Raw genomic sequence first — 25,248 nt, forward strand, 5'->3', positions numbered from 1 at the left:
AGTCTGCATATTGATTTGATTCTCTCTCATAAAAGTTTCGATATAAGCAAGTTCCAACTAATTATTCCCATTAGGGTGGCAGTTTGATAGTAAATTATCTTGCTTGTACAAGCAATTAGGTACCGTTGTAAATAAACTTAGGGCGAGACAGCACGTAAGTGCTAGTCTACATATGTACATAGGAAAGTGTTTAATAGTTAGTTCAAATAGGCGAATCACTCGGATTTTCACACCTTCGTTTTCTGGCTTCCCAATGTCCTAAATCCAGTATCGCACATTGGTGCAATGTAAACAGCGACGGTTCAATGGCATATTCTTTTCGTTTGTTTATGTTATTTAGAAATTAACGGGACTGTTGTCACAAGGCCATCGATAAAAGCCTTCAATGTTTATTTGTTTTTGAGATACTAGTAATTTTAATAACTAACTTATAACGTGACAATCGCATATCACTAACAAATTACAAGTTTATTGATTAAACTTAAGATAATTATAGTAATGAGGAGTTATTTGATAAGGTCACAGATGAACATTTTGTGTCCTAACATATCAAAGTAATTGGTAACGTAAGAGAAGGAGAAATAGTGTGTACATGTATAACTTTACATATTATCAACTACATCCAGACTTCACGAACTTCTAAGTGTAGGTCTCCTGTAGTCGTGTCATGCCACCACGATCTTGCGCTACTTTTTTTTTATGATAGCAAGTGAGGCGACGAACAAGTCGACAACCTTGTGGTAAGCGATACGCCTGTCCATAACAGTTGTAGCGTTATTCAAAGCTTTATAATCACAAAGATGAGGAGAACTGCCACTGTGCCTGTCGTCCTGAGACATATGTTGACAAGTGCCACATTTCTGGAATTACACCAGCACACTTACCCTTCAAAACCGGAACGCAGTAATGCGCTGTAATAATTTTAGACATCTAAGCAACGCGACGATGAGTATTTTGCTAAGGCAGATCGTCTGTGGGTAAAAAATTCGTGTCGTGCATTTAAGACGCGGATCTGGTGCCGAATATTGCGGACCGGTAGTTCGCCTCGGCACAAGACTCCGCGTACGCGATTTACCTTGCGAGGTCGCAAAAAATCACAATTTTTTTAAGACAAAAAGGTCAAAGTGCCCGCTGGAATAAATAATTAAATATAAGCAAATGAATAAAACGTAAGTATCTTACATAAAATGCTGCACTGATTACCAATAAAAAACTTTAAAAAACCGGTTAAATGTACAAGTGAAAATATCGCGAAGTACCTTTAACCTCGTACCGATCAATTTGGGTTCAATCCAGTAGGTAATTAATTATTTTGCATCACGAAATGCATTCGCAGAATTCTAAATTACTTCAGTACATTGCGTATTGAGGAATCACGAACGAGGCTCTTAGAAGCTCGAAGTCGAAGACGGAGGGCTTTCGGAGTTGAGGTGCGTAATTCACATACCGCCCGTGAAACATAAATGTTTTTCGTGACTTTTGCGAGTAAATAATATGATTGCATGCAGGCTAATAATAATAACGCACATACTCATAACCTCGCTAGGGAAACCCTGTGTCGCACACATAGAGAACCACAAATTACACCCAAACTCGGGACAGAAATAAACGTAGACAAATATTTCTCTCGGCCCGGGAATCAAACCCGGGACTCTGCGTGTCAGTCTAGCATGACAAACGTTCGTCCGAGGAGACAATAACTTGACTATAATGCCCCATATAAAACCCTCAGACGTTTTTACTTTTCGCTACAGCCATGATCATGTAATGAGAAGAAAAAAAGGCCCGATTTACGAGCAAGTGTGATAAAAAATATTTTACGTTGCTCAGCGATAGTGCGTGCCTAATGATTATTTTATTTTATTTAAGAATCATATTTTCAAAAGTAAAATGCTATGTAAGTAAAATATCAGTTTCACATATCTGCACAATTACATGCTTATTAGTTTTAGTTAATAGGATAGTGGACATTTTACGATTATTTTTTTGTAATGGACATAATATTGTAAAGTCATTTATAACAACGAAAGACTTATTGTACGTAATACGTACTTGTATTTACGATAGCAGGTACCAAGTTTTATTTTTACACTTTGAAATTTCATTTTCTTGTAAACTTGCAATGGAAGCTGCCAATAAATACGAAAGATGACTCACTGAAGAATTTTCAAGTACCTACTTTTATAATGTTAAATAATAAAATGAGAGAAATAACACGGTGATAGTGTACCTTGAAATGACTGTCCTTTTTTATTAAAGTATCATAATATTCATAGGTTGTTGTAATTATGTAAAATATTTATGTCGCAATAGTCGAGTGAATACAATTATTTTCAGGACGCGCCGGTGAAAAAAATGTGTTGAACATATTATTTGTAAGTTTTGTAATTGACGCGAATTGTACCAATTAAAACGCTTTAATTTTTATCTTTTTTGTTTTTACTCATCATCACCATCAACCCATATATACATCCCAATGCTGAGCACGCGTTTCCTCTCGTGCGAGAGTTTAGGCCATAGTCCGCCACGGTGGCCCAGATCGGGTTAGGGTGTTCTCAGGTTTTTTTAAAAATAAGTACGCATTTGACCTCCATCTCACCTGATGGAAAGTGATGATGAGGTTGACGATGTAGCATGCACACCTAAATAACGTTGAAACGTTTTCCGAGGGTTCAGAACCATCTTTGACGTGCAGGTTTCATCGCGATGTTTTCCTTCACCGAAAAACTCAAAGTTCTCAAATTAAATTTCACACATAAATTACGAAACTCTTTTTTATTTATAAGTCTTCATATAAAAAACGTAAACTTTGTAGGTAATGGAGATTTTTCATTCAAAGTCAACGTCAAGTAATGAATCATTCCATAGGTAAAATTTTTACACTTGTATACGTCATTATTAAACCACTTTTTAAGCTACTTCTCGTTCACTACGCTGACCTCCCTGAGAAGAACGAGCAAGAAACTCTAGGGTTCGTTTTTTTTTTTTGAAATAAATTTAAATGCTATAGAATACATTTTGCACCATATTTGTGTGGAATCTAGACTCACGTTGGCTTTCCATACATCTTTATCTAACACGTAATCTACAATCTTGTAATACGACTTTTCAATTAAAATACTTTTAATGTAAGTTTTAAACTTAGGAAATGGTAATCTTAATATATGCTCCGGAATCTTATTATAAAAACGTATACAGTTCCCCATAAAAGAATCGTTTACCATAGTTAAACGAAAACGTGGTACCATGAGTATGGACTTAGTTCTAAGGTTAATATTATGGATATCTTCTTTCTTAACGAAATCATGTACATTTTTTTTATTATATTTATGTATATTCTACGGTGACGATATCCAGTTAAAGTGATGGTGATTTCACAGAAAATCGCTTTGGAATGGTATTTATCAAATCCCAAACGCAGCTTCAAAGCGCAAGGCCATTACAGATTCCGCACACCAACGACGCGTCGAAATAACCTTGTTGCAAGGCTCTTCGGGTCCTCTGCCGCGTGCCGGACGGCGATGCAGCTGTGTCAAACATTATGACGTGTGTACATGTACAAGCTCGTTGCGGACGGTGATTGCCGCTGCCCCATGCCACGGTGATCGCCTCAATTTATAGTTCGGCAATAATAATTTTGATTACAGTTTTAAGGTGAACCACCTCTTATTGAGATCTTTTTATGTGTTATTTATTACGAGAAACGTTGACAACGACCTTTAAAATTTAGAATTTTTGCTTTGTCGAAAATGTTAATAAACGTAGTACGGTGTTATAGTTAATTTACATTTGTGAATTTCAAAGGCAAGGTATTATAAAGTTATCTATATGAATAGGTATGATAATAAGTTTTCTCCCGCTTCCATACACAAATTAACTATCAAGCCGATATACCTAGTTCAATTCGTCCTTCAGGATTTACACCTAAATACAGAAATGAAGTTTGTTAAAGACGTCTAAATCACAAGTTCTTACTACCGATAACTATAAAATTAATTCGTTGTGGTAATAAATCCGTGGCAATTTTTTACGTCTAATTATTCCTTCATTATTTTGTTTGTTGTTCGATACTATAAAACTAAAAAAAAGTTTCTCACCGTGCCAAAGCAAAACAACTTATTCTGAAAAATATTTGAAAAATTACGCTCTAATTGTGTACCTCATGATGAATCTGAAGTTTTTAAAGAGTTGGCAACTTGTTATAATGGGAGCCATGCATCGTTTTTCCGTAAAGTATAGCAAAAAATGCAAGATAGTAAGTAACACGGCAATTTTAGCAATAGTGTTATACGCGGAAACACTTTTTTTTAGGTGTAGGATCTTTAAATAAATGTTGCAGACAGTTATGATTGGTGTAATACATTTGGAAGCATATTTGCGCAAAACTGGATAAAAAGAATTACTTAAACAATAGCAGAGTACCGCCATATCTTATTTTTTACGCTAATGTGTTTACTTGCGGAGATTAATTAGAATTGAATTTGTAGATCGGGGCAATTTTGATTAAAATGTCAAACAAAACGAACACCTCCACAAATTACGCCAAACAAATTTAAATAAATTGCGATCGGCTTCTAATTTTAGCGGATCCCCAAAAAGTGGAAATCTGATACACGTCAACAAAGGTCACAATAGCGGGTGGCGTGTAATGAGAAGTGGTAATAATAGTTTATTAAGTTAAGTGTTATTAAGTTGTAGGCTTTGTGGCGAGAACAGGGGTTTGATCTTAGAAATTAATTGAATATCAGTCTGATTGACATATCAAAAGCAGTAGACATATTTCCGTTACCCATTACTGAATTTTTAACCTTAAACACCGAAGTGGTCAGGTTGCTGTAATATCCTGTGCTTTCTATTTAAAAAATATATATAATAAATTATATGATTGTTAGTGTTAAACATACATCAAACTGAGCTCAATTTGAAAAGCGATAGTCCCGGTATGGCGAGGTCGCTGGTTTCATTCTAGTGTGATCAAAGTAATTTTTCTATGTGTTTGTTTGTTGTAACAAAAATTATTATTATTATGTATCAAAAATTATGTGAATATCATGGTAGTAAAAAATCATGATATTCATGTAGCAAACTGCGTGTAAGGTTCTAATGAAAGAACTTAAATTTTTGAAAACTCGTGTAAGAACTAATTACAGAGTCTACTACAGATAGTTATTTTAAAAACGAATGAACAATTAAAATAAATAATGTGTAATACGAATTTTTTATTATCTACATAGGAACCATACAGCATTAAAATTATTATTCGTGGGCTTGAAATCAAGGCAACGTAGACAAAGCAATAAGAAATTATTTTCACATTTCGAAATTTTAGAGAAATCGTCGCTATGTAGCAAAGGTCAACCAACGTGTAGTTGTAATAAATAAGTAGTTGTAAATAATGATTGAAAGGTTACGGGTAAACGTTAATGCCTTCCGAGTGTAGTGAATGAGAGCAACAGCTACGAAATGAAACTGTTGCATGTTATTTGCTCCTAGATTATCTAATTTTACAATTAGACAACTTTGAAATATATCTAACATTTATATTTTCCGTGATAAAATAAATGTGGATGTTGAAATTAACAAACAATCGATTGAGAATTAGTGCCGGACGTAATAATGGTCTTTTTTTTAAACATATTGTTCGCGTAACGTGTGTGGAACAATAATTGTTCCACGTAACGCTTCGTTTGCTTATCATTCGCAGGGACTGAAACGTACCGATTGTGCATTCAGGTCACTCTGTTAATTTCACTCACTTACTTCTCTACACTTGGTTGGAAGCCATTGAAGTCAGCGAAAAAACGTAAACAGTTCTTATAGTTTTTCAAATAGCTTAATTTTTCTTTATTTTGTGGGTTAAAAAAGTGGTGATGATAGTAATCAAACAGCAGCGTTAGATATTTACTTAAAAGAATGTGGCAATTGTGGCAATTAAATATGTTTTCAGTGGATTACATTTTGATTTGTCAACTATCATAGTTTACGTTAAATTCATAGTTGAAGACGGTGTTGTTTATTAAAACGTTTGTTTGTTGTTTATTAGAAAATAAATAATTGTTATAACAAAGTCATAGATATAAAAGTAGGTATAGTTTATTGTAATAGGTTTCGTTGCGCGATATATACCTGTAGGTGACTAATTCATGTCGTATGTATTGTAACGAATTCCGAGCACGGAAAATTTTCTTTTTTCAGGTGAGATTAAACTAGCTGAAATATGTTTCTTGGAAATCCCGTGAAGTTATGAAACATTAGACATCGATTTAATTGAAAAAAATGTTTTGTGACCGTAACCAGCATATTTTATCATATTTTTACAATTGTACACAAAATATTATTTTGTCAGTAATGGTATTGTTGTATATTACAATTTGAGTAGATTTTTTTAAATTAGGAAAATGCGAATTTTATATTTAAATATACAAATCTTTCAATATACTTAGTCGTTTTTCATCAAAATATGTGCATGAGGATTATTGCAATCTGCGTACTTATCTTACAGAAATAACAGAGAAAATGCTCATGCATGTATAAAATTTCAAAGCTCTTTGAACGTAGACATAATGTATTTAGAATGAACTGTACAACAAGAGTGAATGACGAGAGTGAAGATGATGAATGTGAGTCAGAGAACGGTGGCGGTCAGCGTTATATATCGACTGAACATATTTTGTCCCTTTTTAGTAGTAGGTACTTTTCTAGTAGTTTTTATGAACAATTAAAAAGAAGTTACACCTAACCGCTCCGGCAAAAGAATCATATAACAGGTTCCCCATCGCCTTGCCAATAAACAGGTTATTTCTAAATAATAATTAAGTTAAACAATTTAGTTTTTGTTTTCAACGCACACACTCAACATTGCCCCGCACAAGGAAACCCTGTGTCGCGGGTAACATGGACACACACATAGACAACCACAAATTACACCCAAACTCACGAGAGAAATAAATGTAGGCTATACAAATATTTCTCCCTGCCCGGGAATCTAACCTGGGACCTCTGCGTGGCAGTCCGGTATTGTAACCGTTCGGGCACAGAGCAGAGGCAGTTTGACACACTTATGTTTGTAACCTTATTTAATTATGTAGTAATAAAGCCTTATTCTCTATCTAAATAAGTTGAACTGAAACTGATTGATGATGAATGCTTTGTTGTGTAGTCATTATATTGTTTTATTCTTTAAATATATAAAATCGATTATAAATATTTGTATATATATAGGACAAAAAAAATAATTTGAAAATATAACGTCCAATTTGGTGGTAACGAGAAGATGCAGAATGTTATGTTCTGCCTTTGCGTATACAATATTACTTACATCATACTGAAGTCCATATCATAACCAACGTAATCGACATTTTTAGCAGAATAGAGTAATTAACATACCTGGAATCACACGGTTTTTTAATATCTTATTTATATTCACTTTTATTAAATCAGCGCAATTGACATTTTTGAAAGAAATACAACCTTTAGGTGCCAATATCCCGAAAGTTATCAAAATACAAATTTATGCGTTGTTTATGACAAGGAGAGCAGTTTATTACTTATTTATTTCATTGTATTTACCTGACAGTAGCCGTCATACATTACGAAGTTTGTTCTTCGATGAACATCGAGCAATTGAACAAAGAAAATAATTATAACATATTAATTTGCGCCGTACAACATCTTAACAAAATAAATGACGTGAAAAGTAAATCGGAGCTCGGTCGAAGCGACAGTGTGCAAAATGGTTCATTTTTAATATGTCAAAATAGTTAATTGTTATGCAAGGCTTCAAAGTTGTTGTATGCCGCGAGTGCTTGTATTGAAACCTGAGCAAGCGAAGGTAGCTCGTGGTTCAAATATAGATTCCCGAGCGTAGCGCGGGTTTCAAGACACGAGACCCAAAATTGCTACCGAGCGAAACACACAACTTTTCACCTCACTATAGCGAGGGAAATGGTAGATGAAAACAGTTGAACTATAAAACCTTTTATATTGAAAAGAAAAAGTTTATGTTCGGATGCGTTCTGAATTTACACCTCATCCATTTTTTATCTTGCTTGTACTTTTATTTTGTGTGATCAAGTGATTATTGAAAAAAATTTAGTTCTCGACGAATTAAAATAATTTAATAAACACAATTAGTTATCATTGTCAATTTAATGTCAACAATAACAAGAATGAAATATACCAACGCATTTATGTTACATAAATAAGTAATGTACGACAATTCCCTTAATTGAACGTGCCATTGACTTTTTTTCATCGAAAGATAAAGTTAGGTGCACCACAGTCCATGGTCAAGTTCGAATTTCAAAAACCTTTTCCACACTAGCGTGCAAAAAACGATTTTGCGTGCAGATTTCTAATGAGAAAGAACGCCTTTCCGAGCTATTGAGGTGAAAAAATATTTTGCTAAGACGAGTCACCAGAGGAGAAGTTTTAGGTTTAGGTATTTGATATTAAATAACGGTCTTACAAAAAATATACGATATACCTAAGGATATTGTCTAAAGAATATGCTAATTTGTTACACGATAGGATGTACTTCACCTATACATATAATATTTTGAAAACAGACAGAAAATAAATGTTTTAAACGAATTATTTAAGAATAAAGTATCTAATTTTGCACATGATTTTTATATGAAGATATTTATATTTAGGTACTACAGAGAATCTGCAAAATTTTGGATTTCTACTGAAGCCCTGTAGTTATTAAATTCACAATTATCCCAAAATTTCGCTGAACCCTCATTTGCTATCGGGTGCTTGTCGACGGCGGATCTGTGTCAAATTTTCTCCGCCTGTTCTTATTTTGTTCATATTATTTCTCAGCGTACGGGTTGCGGGACGCGAAGGGCAATTCCCCACACCTCACCTCCTAAATCCTAGGCTCGCGTTGAAATACCTTATGCCTTAATTACATTTTTCCTGTGTTACAGACTACTCGAATCGTAAAGTGCATACACCTAAGCACTGAAAGTACTAAGTACAGGTCTAAGTATCAAGTTCTAAATACTAACACAGAAATATCCTAGACATAGATAAACAATAAAAGTGGGAAATGAATAAAGCCTTGGTCGATGTATTTTTTATCCCCAAATTTGTATAAGAAAAAACATAAGCGTGGTTTTCCAAATAATTAATATTTAAGTCATCCTTCTGAAGGCCGTTTCGGTATTTGCATGATCAAAATAAATAAAATTAAGTATAGAAATAAATATAATAGTGTGCTAAATTGCAAATAGACTTATGAATAAATACGGTAAATCTTGATTTAACGTAAACATTACACGTAATGGTGCAAGTGTGCGCTGGTAATTAATTAGTAAAAGGTCAATGTTCGTTAGAATCTTACTTCTGACATGTCACAATTATTCATAAATTAAATGTTGTACAGTTATTAATTATCTTTGACATATACGTGCTCCATGAATCAGTAGAGCTTAGAGAAAAGATTTTTAGTAGCAGTAAAGCTCCTTGTGAAAGAGTTCGTCCATAGAAGTTCAGCCGCCAAGCTGTAATGTCAGCATTACTGCATTCTGATTTTGAAGGGTAAGGGTGCTGGTGAAATTACATGCCCATGGAAATGTCAACTTATGTCTCAGGGCGACGGGTGTAGTGGTTGTGCCCCTCAGATCTTTGCGATTTAAAGCTCTGAGTGGCGCTGCAACTTTTATAGACAGGCGTATATCTTACCATCAGATCCCGTCACTTAATATTATAAAAAAACGCAATAATGAGTAAATATAAAATGCGTTAAACAAAATATAATAAATAAACCAAATGCCATAAGAGCCGATCGAGCTTACGTTCCATAGATACATTCCCTTAATTCGTAATTGAATTTTCATTTCGTTATTTATATGTCTTGCTCCTGTGTATAAGTGAGTATGTGAAACTTTGATGTGTTATATTAGTCTATAGAACTATTTAGGAGTCAAATAATTACAGTTACGAGTATTGTATCGAACGTGTCAAACATTGCTTAGTTATAATTTCATATAGAGGTATTTTTTGCAATCAAATTGCGCCAGCTTGAAACACGTTAGAGCAGCGAAACAGCAGTAAAATTTAAATATTCATATTGTTTACACATTCAAACAGACGTTCACGTCGTGGCGTCGGCCTTATAGCCGTCAGAATACATCGAATTACTATAAACTTCAATATTCTGAGAGGCTGCGTACTTTACCAAAGGTCAATTGGTTCGCTTCGAATACTAGGTAAGCAATTTGCTTAAGATTATGATATCATATCTCTATACAAGGGTTCTCTGAACTTAGAAAAATTGCTATCTGCAAAAAAAGTGATTATTTCCACTCTAAATTCAAATCACCACTAATTATCAATAACACAAAACCATAAATGGAAATTCAATTATATGTATTCATAATTTAAACGTATCTGGAACTATCAGTTCTCATAAGACACGGTTACATGGAATGCCAATGTTGCTTACAAAATGACTCACACGTGGCCGACCATGTGTCAGCTTCCTGATAAGGGCTGGAGAAGTTCAGCACGATCCAGAAACAACTAGCAGAATGTGCTGGATCAAACCAGTCTTAGGTGAACATTATTGTTGATTATTTCCGTAGGACTACAAGCGCATATCAAATAGCACAATTTTGTGGAAATTACAGTACTCAGCACGAAAATTACTGAAATAATTGCATAAATTGCGTTCACTTCATAAAAAGCGACAAAGAATACAATTAACGTAGTGTAAGAATTCCAATTCTCTTACAACGACAGTCAATTACCTTCTTTTTCCTGGTCATTTGCCTTTAATACCGTACCAGCATTTAAGATTAAGAAAGGCTTTTTTAAATAATTTTAAACCATAATTTATATAAATTTTACAGTCGATTTATAACCAAATGAAGGTAAGAGTCGTTAAAAATAATAAGTGCGATTGTTTACGTAAAATATTAGAGAGAGAATGAAATTGTTGTTCTAAAGTTCTGGTTCTACTTATACACTATAAAATTAAAAAAAGTCTAGAAACGTTTTTCAAATAGAATGTTAAAGCTTTTAAATTTAAAATTTGTTTTCGTTTTAGTCAATTTTACATTCGATATAAAATAAAACATGGATACAGCTGAAATTAGTGTATACGACCTCTACCGCCACTTCGTCATGATAACGTTAGACCACATATTGCCGAACAAACTGTCTCCACTAGAGAGGAGTTCAACATTGAAGTTCTTCGCCACCCCCTATACCCACTCCTAAAGATTACCGTTTTCCCACAATTTACTTTTTTAATATAGGAAACAGTCGAAAATAATTTCCAACACTGTGGATTTTCGTCAACATAATATTATATTGCAGAGGATAAATAAGATAGCAGAAGTGTACCTATTGACAAAATGGCCGCAGCTATTTTCATTGAGTGAATATAATTTTTAAATCTCCTTTCCTCTCTTTTTTTTTAAATCTCCTTTACGTTACATACATATTAATATAAAACTAAAATAGTACTCCCGTTTTGTAACATACTGTCAATTTGTCCGAGGGCTTAAATATTTATCGGATTGGTGCCCATCTGACCGGATCTTAACGTGGGTGGCGATCTGATGTAGCCCCGTTTCATGGCCTAATCCAAGTCAGTCTATTTGTGCCAACGTAACGGTTGCTAGCTCCTTCTGTATGTACATATGTAATTCATCATCTTTAAACAATGACTTAATGTCAATTTGCGGAAAATTTAGTATTGTACTGAATAGCTACTTCCCGAAACAAGTTACGCAGTAAACATGCGTTTATGAGATTCGGTTGAAGAGTAAATGCAAGTAATAAATCACTTAGTAACAATCAATTTGTAATTTGTAGTGACTACTGTTTTATTGTAATGATGGCATTAAATGTTGCCTGGACATCGATATGTAACGGTAAACAGACGCTTCTTTCCTGGTTTACTATACTATCTGAATACTTTACAATGCAGGAAATATGAATTATTTAAAATATGTCAGCTTTTATACGGAAGATAAACTAAAAGACATATCTGTTGCCAAGTTTATATCTAAACAATCCCCTTTAGTCATTATTTACTATTTACGCTAACTCTAGCTTTTGCCCTTGACTCCTTTGGCCTCTGGAAAGAAGAGTACCATATATATATGCCCTTTGTGACATAATTGCTATCTACCCTCCTTTTGTCATCCATGTATTTCAGATGTTGTGGTATGATTTATGAAAACTCGTGTACATTGAAGTTATTCAAGATGTGAGAAAAATTTTAACGCTATTGGTGAGATGATGAGGTTGTTGTTTTAAATGCGAATGTTGTAGTCGTAATAAAATGGTGAGTAAATTTCCCTGTACGTCATAGCGAATTAGTTATTATTTTAAAAGGTAAAACTTTTCGTCCGTGAACAATGTTTTTGAAATAAAATTCATAACAAACGGCGTATAATGGCACAAGTAAAGGTAATCATCCTATTATGTCCATTTAGCAGGAAACATCGTGATCTGATTAAATTAGAATATCTAATTACATAGCAGTCGACCTCAGCTGAAGATTCTAACGATAGCCAAGTCACAACAACCTCGATGTAAATCTGCTTCGGCGTTCTACACGTTTGCCATTGCGTATTTTTACGAGAAAGTAATCGAAAAAAGATTACGTATTACATAACATTGCAATACATTTCTGATAAGATTTCGGAACACATGTTTTCCTTGCGACTTGACCATTTATGCCCAACCCTTGTAAGAAAAACAAAGGTTAAATAAAGAAATAAATTTACAAGTAAATTTACTCTTTTTTAAATATACCAAATTTTTTGTTCAATATATTTGTATTACAGTTAAGAGATTTAGTTCTGTAATTTTACTGTATTTTATTTTGTTTTATATAGCTTTTACTAGTTATAAAGGAGCGAGACCTACATTTTTTGGTAACGTAAGGTAATTCTCATGAATACCCTCCGCTCGGGGGTATCGAATGGGTTACGTCGGACTCCTAACGACTAAAGCCTGACGGAGGTCCTTCTCTTCACCATGTGGCACCTTCTCGTCACGGGCGCACGATACAAGTTTTTTCATACTTAAAAGAGCCCCTCTTTTAAGTAACCTTGTAATTTTGTTTAAATTTGAGACAAAATAAAGTTTGCGTATACGATTTTATTGGTAATATAAAATGTAAAATGTACATTAAAGAAATCCAATTGATAGAAAACTTCGTAAAAAAAGTAAATCGTTGATTACCGTCTAGACGCGTGTGGAAATAAGAAAAATATATAAACAAGCTGTTATTAATTGAATCGATAATTAAGATTACCTACACATTTAAGTTCTACACATAATTCGATGAAGAATTTAAGGTAAATGGAATGAAAAATGCATCAACAATGAAACCGCATTCACAGTCTGATAGATAAATGATTATTGAATACATAATTTGTCACTATATAGTATTACGTTTTGCAAAGAACCGGATGTCCGACATTTTAAATGTTCTCCTCGAAGATTCTAGGATTCATGTATTCACTCACGTATCGTCGAGTTAAAAATGACGTAGAAAATTACTTGTAATCAACAGCACAAGGAAGTGAGACGAAATAAAAATCCACATTAAATTCAAGATAACGGAGCAATTAAGAACTAGACTGAAGCAGTTCTAGCGTAAAAAGCAATGTAGGAACGGTGAGGCAACTCATTACCAGATTCTTTAGACAATACCCTTAAGTGTATCGTATATTTTTTGTAAGACCGTTATTTAATAGTAAATACCTAAACCATTTGATCTAGGAAAAACAGCTTTTCCTGTTTCTCCTCTGGTGACACGCCCTAAAGCACGCCAAGCAAATGCTACCTCTTGGTTGCTGCAATGAAATTTGTCTTTGTCTTAGCCTCTACCTTATTCGACATTTGATGTACTCAATAAGTCTCCCCTCGACGTCCAATTATAAATTAGCAAAAATTAAGATAACCACCACACGTAGCAATCACGCCGCATTGTGTGATTTTAAAATATATGCTGCCACTGCCGATTTAAAAATAAGATCCTAACCTGCTTTAAAATATAGTACTTTCTTAAAAAACTTTTTTAAATTTAAATATTGTTTGCGAGATGTCATAAAACGCGAAGTTGATGTTTGAAGTATTATGATTCCTTCACATGTGAAAATTCGTAAAAGTATAAAGCGTATTGACGGATACCCAGATTTCAACGAACTGTAAAAAGTCTAGGTAAAATTGTAAAACGATTTCGAAAATATAATCTCAGAATTTGCAAGATTCGCTAGACCGACAGTTGAGCGAAAAACTGGTTTGAGGATTTGTGACACAAAGCGATAACTAAGCATAACCAACGAGCGTTTAAACAATCGGTTGTGGCGTAGCGGGCATTCGAGGCGGTATTGAATCTCGCAAACCTTTCCCGAGATGACGACATCCATGTACAACAACTTATGTACATGCCATAAGTACAACACACTCTTTAGGCTGCTTGTCTGTGGGCTGCTTGTTTCTATATAATTATATATATATATTATATAGCTGCTTGTTTCTATATAATTATATATATATATATTATATAGAAACAAGCAGCCCATATATGTTATATTATAATGATCATAGAATGTCAGGCTACGACTTGTCATGAAAAAAGAAACAAATATAATCATCAATTGCAGCTAGCGTCATGGCAAAGTACTGAAAGGTAATTTCTATTTTTTATTTTTAAATATCTGTATTCCAAAAACTATTAATGCTTTTAATATATTTAACGACACAACGAAACAAAAGATGATTTTTTTCAAACTTAGTAGGTATGTTTCCTTTGTCACAAATGGGGATATCACCGCCAGTTTACTATGTAATAATACAAATAAGTATAGCTTGTAAAAACACAAGTACTGTGTTAACTATATATAAAACTTAAGTGCTCCTTAGAAAATCTTAACCGATTCATGGAGTGAAGTAAATATAATGTGAATTACGAACAGCAAAAAGTGTTTTTTTTTGATACCAAAAGTAAAAAAAGTGAAAGCAAGTATTTAAATATTGTAATCAAACAGTAAGCAATATAGTTTAATTGTTCTATTTTATTAAGTCTATTTCTTATCAATTCCAATGAATGATAATACACTAAACACCCGATACTCGCCCAATATAATTGTAGTTATATATGTTGTCTTTAAAGAGAAAGTTTGTCAACTCGTTTTATTTACGGCGTAATCTTGCTAATGGCCAAGTCAATTTAAGAAATTCTTTCATCATCCAACTAAGGCGTTTGCTTAAAGTACCACAGATAAGGAGATGCATAAGTTGTAAGTAATGCTTCTTTTAAAAAATAATATTAGCTAGATGACGTCTTCAAGATTCCATTAATTTAAATTGTCACCTTTTTGTGTTCATGTTTCTTTCTTATTGTCGTACCTCGCATTTTAGTATTTTATATATATGTGATAAATACTCCAAAGCAATAGTGTGTTTAATGATTTATGTACGAAGTAAACATTAAGGTGTCATTAATGTTAGATTCTAGTGACTCGAACGTTTTGCAATGGTGGTATTTGGTCGTTCCAAGTAAATTGTAGGTTTGAAATAGCTTCAATGCTTTGTGATGTCTGAACTAGTCATTTATTCGTGTACTTGTGCAACGTTCTAAAAATATGTGAGACATTTTGTTTTTTTTTTTTATAATATCAAGTGACGGGACTAATAGGCCGTGCGCCTGATGGTAAGCTACACGCCTGTCCATAACACTTGCAATGCCGCTCAGAGCTTTAAATCACAAAGATCTGAGGCGCACTGCCACTGCACCCGTCACCCTGAAACATAAGTTGACATGTCCCAGGTGTCTGTAATTTCACTAGCACCCTTACCCTTCAAAACCGGAACACGGTAATGCTGACATTACTGTTTGCCGGCAGAAATAAATAAGGTACTTCCCTGGGCGAATTCTCTGACAAGGAGCTCTACTGCTACTAAAAATATTAAATATAGTATATCGTATAGTATATATGATATAGTTTTTTAGGATCAATTCTGTAAAAAATATTACTATTTTTAAATCTAATTCACAAATATTCCCAAAAATTATATTGGTTAAAAAATCTTTTATGTCGACTACGCACACAAGTTTCCGTAGGCAATGCTACTTATCCGGTTCGTACCTTTAGAAGATGGTAAAATTATATGTGAGTCAACGTGTATACTGATTCAAATTTGATAGATTATATATATTATGCGCTGTATAGTTATTTATCATTTTTTTTAAATAGAGCACGTGCAGAACGTGTGTGTTATATTAGAGCTTGTTATTTCTTAAATAATATACTGGTTTCAAGTAAATTGAAGACGTACCAGCATAATGACTGATTCTCGATAGACTCGACATATTTATTTCAAACATCATTTTTCAACATTTACCATTTACGACGTCTCAAATAAATATTGTAAATGGTAAATATCTGCAAATGTTTATTTACAAAAAGCAACAATTAGAGTTTCTTGCTGATTCTTCTCACGGAAATCCGTCTTACGAATGAGCGGCAAGTTTAATCATTTCAAACGTAGTTTGCTTACCTATGAAATAAAATTGTTTGACTTTGATCCTATTCAGCACTCTATTCTAGAGAACCCTAAATATTCCGACTATTTAAAATTTACGACAACTTCCTAAAAAGTGAAAAGATTCAAATAGAACATCGAATCGAAGATCTAATAAATTTAATGTTTATCGTCACAGTCCATCGGTTGCCACTGAGCTAACGCACCGATAACAGTCCGGTCGTAATGGACTTGTCATCTCTTCTTATCTATTTGTTGCTTACAGTTACCTAACTAGTTCTGCTATTGACCTACGAAATCATCTTTAAAAGGGACCAGACATATTGATTTTATTATTTGTTTTAGATAACTTTGACGTTGAAGAAGAGAAAATTTGTCTAACAAAGTGAATAACATTATTACATGTAATAAAACGCTATTTAGAAATCGGGAAATGGAACTATTGACGAAGAAATTGGGTAAGTACATAATATTTCATAAAAATTGATAAATAATAAAAAAAATTGTAATTTTTCATTGTAAATATGCACATAGCAGATGAAAAAATATTTCTCCGCGTGTAATTAAATTAAAGCAGTTGGACAAAATGTACAAAAAAATTTATAAAAAAAATAAAAATAATATTGATAATATTAGTCTTTGTAGCGCTTGGGAGCAATCAGTACCCTGGCGCCCTCTAGTAGGCACGTTATTAAAATGAAATGGGTATTTACAGTTATTATTTTCCCCGGTGATCGGAAATTCGGGTTTAAATGGTGAAAAATCCCGCACCCATGTGGGCCGCGAACCCTACACCATTCAAAGAAATCTAGTAAGTTAAGTAAAAAGAAATCAACATAAAATGTTAGGTGCATAAAAAACAAAATTCAATTCATTGCATGCCACACATCGGTGAGATTTATGTCTGTAAGATATAAAGGAATTGCACCAAACATTTTATTTTTACATAGACCTTTTTACCTCGATTAATTAACGTTGATAAAATACTGTTGACAAATTTAAGAGACTACAAGGTAAACGGTCCCACTTTACAAACTTGTTGACTTTAAAACTCGTACCTACATAAATTACCATGGTGTTCGCTAAAACTGATATTATTTGGAACATATAGGAATATTTTATAAATGTTTAGGGTATGTAAATAAATTATCAGTTTGGCTTTTGTTTTTTTTACTCCACATGTTAGAAACCGCACCCTGGCCCCTTTTCATGTCAATAATACTCAAGTACCTACGACCCGACAAATCCTTGACTTCATAAAACTTCATTCGTTTGGGCTCAATGTTCAGTCGCCTAAAATACTAAATTACATATTAAACTAAGAAAGTATTCAGCCATGATTGAATTGGGTTGATAATAAACGTAATTTTGGGAATGTCGTAGCATTTCATACAGTACGACCCCACATACGTTGTTATTTCTCTAGGCAAATGAACACTGTACGGAATCCTAACTGGACGTATTAATTATATTATGCACTTCAGCAGCAGTAGAGATCTTTGTGAAAGAGTTCATCCAGGGAAGTACTGCCACCTTACCTATTTCTGCCAACAAGAAGTAATGTGACTTTGTGCGTTCCGATTTTGAAGGGTAAGGGTGAAAAGGTGAAATTACAGTCACATGGGACATATCAGCTTATGTCTCAGAGTGCGGGCACAGTGACAGTGCCTGTCAGATCTTTGCGATTTAAAGCTCTGAGCGGCACATAAATTGCTATAGACAGGCGTGTCGCTTACCACCAGGTGCACGACTTGTTCTTTCCGTCAGTTGGTATTATTTAAAAAAACTTACTATGTAAATGTAACTTTAATATTCATATAAGTAAATGATTGGATGTATTTCAGATTGCAGTGGCGCGCATACGTATATGTAATATGTACATACACTTAAAAAAACTTGTTATCAATATGCAGAAAAATCTCAGGACGGTCACTGCGCGTTCGTTGCCCCGAATATCAGCGGGGTCCCATTTTATTACATTTACCTGGTTGCCAGTCATTGGAACAGGTTCGAGTGTAACCCTTCGGTTCGGTTCAAATGTTTAATCAAGAAATCCTTGACAATCTCCATTACGACTAATGTGCATTTGCCTGTATTGCCAAATCCTTGTGCGGTGGCGCCGCGGACGCACCACACTAATGTAAAACTGATAACCAGTTCCCAGCTCTTGTCTCGGAATCCGTTTTCAAAACCGGTTCCAGCTAACATTAATAAGTTCCGCTATGGACTGAAAAAAAAAATGCTATAAGATGACCTGTAAAACAACAACGAAGCTACATATCTCACTTGTGCCTAATAGTAAATGACAGTTGATGAATAAATTCTCTTAATGAACAGTTATTTTTCAATCACATCTAAATTTTGAAAATAGGTAATGAGGGGATTCCACGTATAATATAGTGTTTGTAGACACATAGCATCCTACTTTAAAAGCAAAGTTATAAAAGAAGACTAGGTATAGCAAACAACACCTTTCTCTCACTTGAATGTTATAGAGAGAGCAAAACTGTGACAAATACGGATTCAAAGTATTTTTTGTTTGGAGTATTTTCGAACAGTCTGCATACGGACATTGTCTTACGCTTTTTTCTAAGTTATAATAAATAATATTTATGTAAAGAAAGCAAAGAGACAATTGCCAGTCCTCTAGGTTATTGTTCTTAGCCAATGACACTTTGAAAAATAATGTTGCTATATTTATTGTAATGGTAATTATACTATAACTTACTGAAATAGAGCCAGTCAAAAACAAATAACATTTCATTTACAAAATAATATTTCACTTACAGTTAGTCTATAAATTCCTGATTTCTGTTGTAATATTTTTTTAAAAAGTATTAACAAGATTTGATGACCTACTGAGAGATTAATGACGTCGATCCTTCAAAAATTAGCTACCCATTACAGTTATTGTATTTAATTATGAATCCGACTATTATAAAAGTACAGTCTTTCATGGGACACACTTTGAGCAGACAACATAAGATAGACATAAAGTAATTTTGGTAGACAGTGGTAAGAAACATATTCATTGTGGGAAACCCGATAATTAAAACCGTTATATAGTGTCCTTAACTGCGTTAGCTAATAAAACTACATGTATATTTTTGTACGCTAATTACAAGGTGTTGTAAGATGAGGTAAATCTTAAGGCTAACAACTTCAGATATATAAACAACTTTTGGAAGTTCGCAAAACAAGTTTTTCAACATTTAAATAGATACTTGCTCGCTTTCTATTGCACTTTCAATAATTTTAACTCCTTTGGCATTTTTTTAGTTTGTTCTCGCACTGATGGTACGATCCCAAGTACAATCCATTTTACTTATTTTTGAAATTATGTCCGCAAATAAATCAAAGTAGAAATTTTCTTATCCGTGTTTTAAGCAAGATAGCTCATGGTGCTATTGTTCGTATTAATCAAATTGTTCAACGAGAAATATTCGTCGCTTTCATCCTCCGACAACGAATGATAAATTAAGTGTTATTTAAACACGGTTTAAATTTCCAAGCTAAGTTATGCAACACCTTCCACGTTTCTTCATACCACCAACACCACAGACGGCGACTAACTAGATCGTACTAGTTAAATCCAGTTAATTTAAAATTAACGACGCAGTATTTTAAAGGCTACGGCTATGGCCGGCATTCTACAGATTAGTCGCCGTAGTTAACATTATGATTTAATATATTAACTGCGGTGACTCCGAAACTGCAGCTATAGGTTGGAGAAAATATTACTCTTGGTTACTTGCATAATGTAGATTTTCTTTAATTATGCATGAAATAATTATGTTTACAATGTTTAATTACTGACACAGAGTATTAATAAGTTCGCCTTTGATAGTCCACGAAAAGCGACAAAAGTTTTTTTTTGATAATTTTATCGTTTTTACTTCTTTTTCAAGGGAGAGGTGTATCATATTGTCAACGTATTTTTTGTTACAAGCGACTTTCTTATATCACAATATTTGCAATAGAATTAACCCAAATAAGAAGGACGAAAAATATCGCAGTTTTCTTGTAAGCGCGTTACGAAATCGAACCGAACGTAAACACGTCCTCAGACCTCCAAATTACGACATTGTTTGTACGCAGGTACCTACAACGGCAACCCCATTGTGTGTGCACATAGGAAAGAAATTACTTTAAATAATTACAAATGTCTTATTTTGGATACGGTTTTGGTAATGGATATGCCTAACAAAGACATATCTAAATGTATACATATGTAAAAAGAGGCCTGGTTAAGACATCGAGCAAGGGTGTCCGTCGGCTTCGACGGTAAAATAATTGTAAAACAACGCAATTGGTATCCAGCCAAAGTCAATTTGATTGCACTAAAACTTACGTTCAAATATGCATAACAATAGGAACAGTAGGCAAATAAAGTTTCATGACCTTTATAAAATTTGGAATACTAAAACCGTTTTAACGACGAAGCCAACGGTCCCTTACCGAGTCTAGGTCTGCCATTACTTCTTACGTCTTTATTTTTTCTGAGTATTAGCCTATTATATACATAGTAAAATAGATAACAATACGCGAATGTGTGGGATACAACTAATGCCACCTTGTTGTTTCGTGGCTGAACTAAGTATAGTGTAGCAGTCGTCTTCTGTTTCGATTATTTTACGGTATGGAGTTGGCACTTTACCATATAAAAATACCTTCTGGTGTTTTGTCATCTCGCTAATCTCTAATCAATATCACGAATGTCTAAAAATCGACACTGATTATAATGGGTAGCTATGGTAGGGAACTAAGGGTAGTACTACTTGCTCTCCGTGTGTTTCTCAGTCATTAAAAGTCCAAATGGTACGATAGACAAAAATTATTGAAATTGTTTTCGTAAGATTTCGTCGTACAGTTTTCTTGTATGTATATACTTACATGTTTGCACCAAATCAATGAAATATCTGAATTTTTAGCGTAATATGCATTACAATGAACAAAACGTCCACAGCTGCCTTGAGTATATCACACATTTTATCTTAATAAAACTACGAACAAAGGGTACAAGAGAGAACGAACGACAATTTGTTATAAAGGTGGTGTATATGGGTATCATGTATAAGATGTCGAAAATTCTTCTATAGAAATTGCCAATAGGTGCACAATTTTCATCGTTCTACCTTTCAATGGCGGTTGAGTATTGTATAAGGACCATGGACATTAATACCCGTGAAAGATTCCGAATCAAATTAATCGTTTTGCATTTGCCTTCGTTAATGAATGCCTGAAGGTCTAATTAGTAACACAATAATTATTATGCGATATGTAACATTTTTATAGATGGCTGAATCGTTACTCATATTTGTATAAATAACCTACTTGATTATAATAACGTGCCATACGATCGCACCAATTACCTGGTCTCAAACCAGAGAATTCCCCGTACTATGAGTACCAGTAGGGCTAGCATGACAGGGCGCGAAAAGCGCGTGATAAAACGCGACATACTGCTATTCTCGCACAGAGATGTCGCGCTTTATGTCGCACTTGCGAAAGTCGCGCTTTGTCGTGCTAGCCCTACTGAGCGACGAAATTCACTCTACTACCCAGAACACCCGGACCAACCAGAACCAATTTAGAAAAGTAGAAAGTTCACTTCGCAAATTGGTCTTACCAGGAATAAAACCCGGGACCTCCACATCTAACGCCCACAGTGCAAAACATTGGGCCACGGAGGTCATTACTTCTGCCTACGTACCGTACCGTCACTTAATGTTTACGTTTGTATATTTTTCTGAATTATTTTTTTATATTCCATTAAATTGGTCCATTATAATTATAGTGGTCAATTACATTACATTTTTTAAATACTGTAATTACTTAATACGTACTTATTAATTTAATAGAACGGAGGAGATACCAGTAGCAGTGATATTTTTGAAATGAAAGTAGTGCTACGTTACCACTTTTACGCGGCGTTACGTTTATTGATATTATGCACTATAAGTAGTTAATTGTGTGTGTTTATTTTATCATCACCAATACGTCTGGTATCTACGTGATCTCTTTTCTAATTCCGTTATATTATAAATTATCAGAAACATACGAAATAGAATGTGGTAAATTAGAATTACACATTCAACAGCCCGATAAGGGCATTTATTGTAACAACGAATTGAACGACGACGACGTCAAACTTAAAGTACTTTACATATCAAAAACATTATTCCGTTAAGTTATTTTTTAAATTGCATTAATTTCAAGGAAAACTCATACTATACAGCGACGATAAAGTTTCAATAAACTAGTGTAATTGACTATTGCTAATATAATACTTGTAGGCAATGTACTTACATTTGTTATTTTCGTATTACCCAACAACTTTACAGCGAGTATAGGTGTTATTAAATGGGTTTTTGTGTTCCACACCAGCCGGCGGTGAATAATGCGCGAACAAAAGAACCAAACATACGCGTCGAATCGAGAGCCACTTTTCAGTGACATCGATAATGAATATTACGCAAAATTGCCTCCCAAAAGGACAGACGACTTATTAATGTATAGGCACGGCGACGTTAAATTGTTCATACGGAGACTGAATATTTACAAATACCGTCAGAGCTGTTAACCTTAACAGTACGACGTAGTGCGCGTAGCACGGGTAATCTGTGCTCAAGGGACAGCGACGAAACGCCAACGCATACCTATCTGCCAACGTATTGCAGGTAAAGGCGCTTATGCGGTTGCCACCACCCTATAGCGGCTCAAGGAGCAGGCCTTTTGGAAAGTCTGATCGAAATTGGTTTACTGTAGACTTTTACTCCGACGGTAACTCGCTATGCAGAAACACTCGCAATGCCTGTTTGAAAACAATAAAAAAAACTTACCTGTAAAAAATAACAGATGTCCAGACCTAGCGGATTCCTTGTCGAAATCTCGTGTTAAGAGTGTAGTCCGGTTTTGCATTCACGTACCCAAGCACGATCACACTGCGTGAGAGAAAGGGCGCGCAACTCGTTTACAAGTGAACACTATCGCGTGCTGAGCGTCGGCGGTTCAAAGCGAGAGTGGGCGTCGCGAGCGTGTCGGCGTATACGACTCTCGGGTTGAACTGAAGGCCGCGACGCGCGGGGGCCACTTTATGGAAGCGTCGTCGGCACAGGCGCACCCCTGTGCTGCGGATGCGCCGCGTAGCCGTCGCTGAATCTGCACCCTCAAAACTTACAAAAAATTTACAGAGAGAGTTTTCTTTGCAGTTTTATAGTTAAGTTTACCCTGTGTAAATTATTTGTTAAGAAAAGTAGGAACTACGCCAAATCTTATTTTGTATTATTCCAAAACTTTACTAATAATATAAATCTGCTAGAAACAAATTATCAGAGTATTTTCACAAAATATTTTATTCTTATTTTACACGAGCAGACCTTTTGAAGAGTAGATGTTTGAACCTAAAAGTGGATAAGAACCCTTAAATTTATACTTATTTCGTTAGATATCTAAAATAGCAAGTTCCTAGGAAAAAGACACACAATTATAGCATGTTAACTAGAATATTAAACATTTCTGAAAGGTCAATACAAAAATGCAGTTTTCTGATTTTCATTCTTGTAGGGATGCTGAGAAGTATTTTACATCAGATTATAAAAGTAAATTCAATAAAAGATAATTTACTAAAGGGTTTCTTTTATAGGTCCCCAATTATAGTATTGTCTTCGGGATTATATTATGCGTTCCAACTTTATGCTTAATCGGAACTAGGAAGAGAACAAATTTGAAACGGAATAGACATACAACAGTTACATATGAATATGGGAAGTTAAACATAAGTTTATGTTTTCATTATTAATACAGAGATCGAACACTTAGAAAAAAGTCCAACGATCTGGCTGGATTCAATAAACGTCTTCCAGCATACCATGCCAGATGCTATGCCAACCAAACTACGGATCGAACTAGTGGACCCTACGAATTTTTATATGTGCTTGTTGCAGATGTTTGTTTTTGGTTTTTGGTAATTTAACAGGAATAATAATTAATGAACTTAAATATTATGTTCATTGTTAATTAATTTCTTAATCGCGCTGGCTTCAACAGCGAAGTTGAATAACATCACGATGCATCAAATCAGAATTTTCTTCATCGTTCATTCGGTTCGCAATACTGTTCGAAGACTGAACACTGTCATCATGACGGACCGTAGTTCTCCTATCCGCTTTAGGGAAAAAATATTCGTTGCCTACCGGTGTAAAATACTTAGAAGAAAAAAAGCTTTACTAAAAAAATATAAGAAGGTGAGGTCACGCATAGACGCGACTAAATATTCCGCAGAGGAAACGAGAAAACCAATTCGTTTTATGTAAGTATTCGTTTTATGCAGCATTAGCTACAGATTACAATACAATCGTTTACATGGATTACCAAGAAAACGATTTACTAGGCAACCAGCTGATATTTTGAATATAGTACGTAGAAGATGAGATGATGTATCTTGAATAGCTCATGGTGTGACCAAGTTACAAATATAATATAAGTATAACTACTCAATAAACTCTAAAGAAAAGTTGAGCTTGTGACCACTATTAAGCCCGAGAAGATGTCTAACTTCGGCTTACGTAGTAACTATTATGGAATCTGATTTATTTGTATTATGATCCTGGGCAAGATCGCCGGAAAACAAAATGTCGGTGAAGGTAGCACTACTCCTCCTCTAAAGTCAGGATTGCCATGATGTTACCACCCTACCATCGTCAGGAAACTCTAAGAAGAAGTAGA

The 25,248-nt window shown here is 34.3% G+C and overlaps 1 protein-coding gene across 2 annotated transcripts in view; it reads right to left on the bottom strand.

The window, feature by feature from the left end:
* Window positions 1-23,580, bottom strand: part of LOC113239834 (UNC93-like protein) — an 85,927-nt gene extending 62,347 nt beyond the window's left edge. For both annotated transcript variants that reach the window (XM_026476988.1, XM_026476979.1), the window contains exon 1: window positions 23,364-23,580. The gene's annotated coding sequence lies outside the window, so the exon portion shown is untranslated. The remainder of the gene's footprint in view (window positions 1-23,363) is intronic.
* Window positions 23,581-25,248: the final 1,668 nt, after the last annotated feature.

The sequence above is a fragment of the Hyposmocoma kahamanoa genome, unplaced genomic scaffold (genome assembly GCF_003589595.1).
Source record: "Hyposmocoma kahamanoa isolate Upper Pololo Valley unplaced genomic scaffold, ASM358959v1 100021, whole genome shotgun sequence".
Classification (NCBI taxonomy): Eukaryota; Metazoa; Arthropoda; class Insecta; order Lepidoptera; family Cosmopterigidae; genus Hyposmocoma; species Hyposmocoma kahamanoa.